The following is a 6000-nucleotide window of genomic DNA, read 5'->3' on the forward strand; positions in this document are numbered from 1 at the left end:
GATCTGGATTCTCTCACTCTTGACGATCAGCTGTTATTGTCGAGGGGAAAGCTCGGGTCAGCAATGCATTTCAAATGAATGGCCTTTCATGTAATGCATGGACCACCCCTCCATAACATCCATATGCCCTAATAGGACATATGGACAGTGGGTGTTTTGATGGAACAACCCCTTTAAACCAGTTTTCTATTTATTTTCTTAATTCGTATAATTATTCATTATGGAGCACTTCAGATTCTTTACTCAATATGTTATACCAGTCTAGGCGTTGCATGCAATGATTGAATACATTTGGGTGCATACAAGCATCTCCACTTCTACACTTTTCTGTTTTAAGTAAGTCTTTTTACTTTTTTTATAACCCCACCATAAGAAAGATAGAATAGTGGGACCCCAGCAGAAGGGAGATATCAATTTCAATATGGTTCAAAAGGTTTTTTTCAACTTATATCAAACTAATTTTGGATCAATGTCCCTCTCGTTGTTATTTTGAAAGACATTTTATGTATAACACAATCAAACATGGTCATTAGTAAATAGATTATCTTTGTAAAAAACAAAAAAACAAAAACATGTACATAGAAACTAAAACAATCCAAGCTTGAACTGCCTAAATTATCTGGATTCTTTCTCATATAATTCTCAACATACTCTTACATTTCTGCACTTAGCCCAACCTCTCACATAAGTCGATGTCAAGGTTCTATAAATGAATGAAAGGAAAATAACAACAACTCTACAATATTGTATAAACAGCCCAAAATCATATGATTTCTTTTCATCACTGGGAAATTCTTCTTACATTACATTTCAATAAAACCCAGCCCTCTGTGTATAAGCAATCAATGGGTTAAGATAGATCAGTAGCGTATGTTCCATGACCCCGGAATGCTTTATAAAATGTACTCATTACCATCCTAGCAAGCGAATGAGTAGCTGTGTGCTGCAGCTTAAGCGCTGATGGGATTGTGTGTAAGCCCTAACGTGGCCGAGGTATTTAAATTTTGATTTTTGTAATGGGTTTTGACATGTTTCATTTCCTCCGAGGGAGCACTGGAGACCTCTGAAAGTAAATGTTGCTAAAAAGTCATCAAGCCAGAATATTAAAATGCCATCAAATGAAAATTTCACTAATGCGATCGGCCAGGGCATCAGGTACCAGAGCGAAAAGGGGAGAGGCAAAGGTCCCGATTCTTATAGTGAAACATTATTTGTTCCTCTTGGCTGACTGTTTCTCCAAATAAATTATTTAAAGTCTTATTTCTTTTTCTCATGGGCCTTTTAAAGTCCAACGTCGCTGTGGTTTCTTTTTTTTTTCTGCCGGAGCCCTGTCTGCATTGGTTCATATAGCAAGGTGGCTTTCTTCTGCTGTATGATCTTCCGCCTTATGTCGAATCCTATCTATATTAATATTATTCTGCTGATGAAGTTAATTACTAACCAGTGGGGATGCGTAATGTGAATACTTAATTCTTGAATAAGCAATCCATAGCAAATAGAGTAGATGCACGCGAGACTATGGATTTGTATAAGATTAGTGTATGCATTGTAATGCTTAACCTCCATCTTTGAAATGTACTTGGTTTTTAACAGCTCACATCTCTCTTTAATATTTGGAAATTATAGCTTACTTTTATTACTGACTGTATTTTTCAGTTTATGGTTTGTAATAGGCATCTTTCTTGACCTTCGAGAGATGTATAGCTGAGCAATATAGGGTAATTCTCATAATATTTAGCTTATCTATTTTTTTATTTATTACTCAATAAGGGGGCACCAATGGAAATTGCAATGACGACTAAATAACTGCAAGGCCAAAATTCTATAATCTGGTGGAATTGTCAGGTCCGTAAATCAGGGAAGCTCCTTTCTCCCTGTTATTTCACACCGAATAACCACCTCTGTAAATTGAAAGCTGAAGGCATGCCTGGAAAGAAGTGAACGAGTCAGAAATGTTCGCAACACAACTTTCCCTTCATCAGAAAAGAGGAGAACTGAACTTTATTCAGAACAAAGAAACAGACAGAGGAGACACATGCCCCTCCCTGGAGATGTGGAACTTGAATCCCATTGGCTCCTTTGTTGTAAGTTCTCCTGTACATTCTTCTGCACACTCCTCTTTGCATTCCAGGGGGCGGTGTCTTCCATAGGTGTGTCCGACATGAACAAAGAACTTGTTATATATATCAGTATATTACACAAAGAACTGAAATGTATATACATATATGTGAGGATAATATTTTTCAGACAATATACATAGTAATGATCCCTGACAGTCCCCCCTAAAAATATTATTACTCTATCCCTGAGTCTTGCCTAGCAACCTACCACTGACCACTCGAACCAGGCGGGTAGGGGTTTTGGATTTCTTCACCAGCTTGAGACGAGCTACTCCTGATGAGTAACCCCCCTTTGTACCTGGACTTCCAAGGTGTCGGAGTGGTCCTAACTTTCCCTATTCTCCTCTGGATACAGGATGGTTGTCTTGATATAATCTACAAACCGCTGCTGGTTGTAATATATATATATATATATATATATCCGGTCTACATTTTTATTAACAGTAATAATTGTCGCACTGTCACTTACTGTCCTAATGGGACTTTACCCCTGCAGATATGACAGGTCATGGGCAGCACAGTGACCTTCACATAAAACTCCTCAGATTGTAATTTGCAGCACCGTGGCATATTTACACACATTATAATTATAAACCTCAGACATTATAAACAATAGGGCCTCAGCTAATAACATAATGCTATCACCAATCTTATGCTATCACCCTCAGGTCTCGGGTCCCATCAGTTCATTGCCAGTCCTGTACACCATCGTCTTCTTCTTCTCCTGTCTTCTGCTCTTCACTGACTGTCACCCTCAGGGTAACCCACACAATTGTGGAGTCAGACTACGTTGGTGTCCAGTGGGGGAGTTATTATTACCCCCTCCTGGTCACTTACTTATCAAAACACTTGATCCTGCTGACGGATTCACTCAGGTCTTTGGTCTTTACTTTGCTGATGTCATCAGGACTTGGTTTGGTCCTTCTCATCTGTCCGACACGTCTCCTTTAGTTTACGTCATCAGGCTGTACATAGCACCGCATGTTGTGAGCCTGGGGTGAGATCCCACGTAGGCGGATTAGTGGAGTTGTATTGTGACTATCAAACCCTCCGCATCTGTACTCTTCCTCTGGCAAGTTACTCGTCTGGGCGGCCGCTTAGAATTGTGACACTGCCGTCAGTTCATGATAAACGCGTTGTACTGGCTCAGGCTGTGCCTGCCGCATCTCAGTGATGGAGTTCATCATATTAAAAGTCTTCTAGTTCATGTTTACTGGCACTTGCTGGGGACCCCCAACTCTTGTCAATTGTTAAAATAAATACTAATCTGGTGATAACATCATCCGCATACATTATAAACGTTGTTCTAAGTACATACAATAATGTCAGGCCCCTAAATGACATCAAACACCTTTATATAAGGAAAAACTTCTCTGTTACAATGGACAGGGCACCTAGAAGATGTGTAACTTACTGGGTACATTTCATTTGCACTTGGTGATACCCTTTCAGCAGGATTTGTACCTTGATCTCAGCTGATTGCCTGGAACATCTCCACCTCACAGAAAGATACACAGATTCCACATGTTTATCTGACAAGCGTCTTAAACCTATTTTTCTTACTCTAACCTGGTTCGTTCTACCTGGGAAGGCCTCTCAAGGTTGGTTCTCTTCGTGGGAGGCGGGTATGATAAGGGTGGCACCGGTCTGCCAGGACTGTTCTGTAGGCAAATCAAACAGCTCTAACAGAATTTAGCAGCGACAGCTGTAAAACCTGGGACATACCAATTAGATCTTACCAAATCGATCCTTGCAGTCTTGGGGCATATGTGAGGTCATACACCATCAAAACAAGTGCCATCAAGAGTGAATTGGGTGCCACCGTTCACCTTCCTTTATCCGTCCACATTCTGTTAGAATCTGGTTCTCCCGCCTTCCGCTCCCAGTTGGACACTTCCTGTGGAGAACAAGCTTTTTTATTGCATAAACATTAATTGATCTTAATCAGATAATTCAATTGAAGAAAAACATTAACAAATAACATCTTTACATTAAACGTTCACACTAGTCAGTAACTAAAACTTACAAACTGATTCTCTTTCTTTATATACATATCTATACTTACACATATACACTGCACAGAATTCTCTGCTCTAAAATTTCCCTTTCACAACAAAAATAAAAATAAACAAATAAAAATGTTTTCTAATGGGAATATCCCACTTCTGTACCTTTTATCTGACGCATGACTCTAATAGTCCAATGCTAAGGCTGGTCCAGAACTTTACATAAAACTTAACCTCAATATTTAATATTCCCACTAAACTTTTTAAATACAGTTATTAAACAAACTAACTTTGGGACAATGTCTAGAGAACTGCTGACATCTTATCATTGTACAAACACCAGTTCAATACTTGGGATAACATTGTTCCCCTGTCACTTACACACAACGTCTGTAGTGGGGAAAATACAGGCCGGGCTTCAGGCCCACCGAGAACAGGTCTACACACATGAGCACTTTGTCATACACTTCTACCTCGGGTAGTTGTATGTTCTGCAGTCGCTGGGACGGGTAATCTGGCCGGGCTGCACTTTTCACAGGTACCTTTGCTGTTTTACCTATGTCATGCCGTGCGCACATCATGCCGGCTGCTACAAACCTAGTGGTGGCATTATTGTATCCAGGGACAAGCCAATTTACTGACACCTGGCCGCACATACTCTTGTTGTCAGGTCTGTCTTCTCTCGCTCTCTCAATTGGCTTACCCGATGATCCAATAAAGTTCCTACTACCAATGGGCCCATAATTGTGGGCGATGCCAAAAGCGTACCTAGAGTCAGTGTAAATGTCGGCCGTCTTACCTTCTGCCAGGTTACAAGCCTCAGCGAGCACCTCCAGCTCCGCTCCTTGAAATGAACAAGAAGGTGAGAGTGGTTTCTGGGTAATTTACCTGGTGCCTCGTATCCCGGCTTGTACATACTGTATAATAAAATATCTCTTTATTACAAATTTACATTAAAAACCCATGTCACATATAGATAGAACATCTCAAAGGGGTGGCGTCTTCGTTCTCTAAAATAAAACCAAATGTTATACACTTCTCCACACTCATCTGATAATCACGAGCACTTTGAGAATCTCACTTTTATCAGGTTCTGCAAATACTTGATTAATACAAAAACAAATAAAAAGAAAACATTCCTAAAAACTTTACATCAAATTAACAATGTCCAGACAATTTTTGTTTTGCCTTCTCCCTCATCTAAATCCATAAAGACTCGTTTGAGTGACGTCACCTCTGCCTCCTGTGTATATTTGCTGGAGGGGGATGGTCTCTTACACAACCATCTACACAAACCTCAAAATGTAGGTTACTCTCATACACATTTAATCTGGATTACTCATTGGGGTCTCTTACACATTTTTAGATCTTCTGAAACCAAATTAATTAACTCAAAACAAACCAAAATTGTACCTGATCAGTTCCTTCACCCTTCCCCCCTTTGTGGACTCTGCGAGAGTGATGTAGCAGATTTCAAAATGACATCTCAACATAACAAAGTCTGGCACTCTATCTGTGCGGCACTAGTTTAACCCCCTGTAATGTGCAACAGCCTGAAACAAAAATGACTTTTTTCCTGACGAAAATACATTTGATCTTTACAATGACATAACTCATGTGTGAAATCAAAAACAAAACAATTGTAGTTAGTTATTCAATAAAACAGAAAATATTATCTCTGATAACATTAATTACTGCAAACCAATAAACTGTACATAAAAATAGGGAACGGTGGGGGCACATACATTTTCAAAACCCCGTGTCTCACAGTATCTAAAGTTTAATACATCTGAATTAACATCAAAACACATGAAATCTGATCACATCAGAACACATAAATATCGTAACTTTTATAAACAACAGCGCATGCGCAA

The sequence above is a fragment of the Rhinoderma darwinii genome, chromosome 3, assembly GCF_050947455.1.
Source record: "Rhinoderma darwinii isolate aRhiDar2 chromosome 3, aRhiDar2.hap1, whole genome shotgun sequence".
Lineage (NCBI taxonomy): Eukaryota > Metazoa > Chordata > Amphibia > Anura > Rhinodermatidae > Rhinoderma > Rhinoderma darwinii.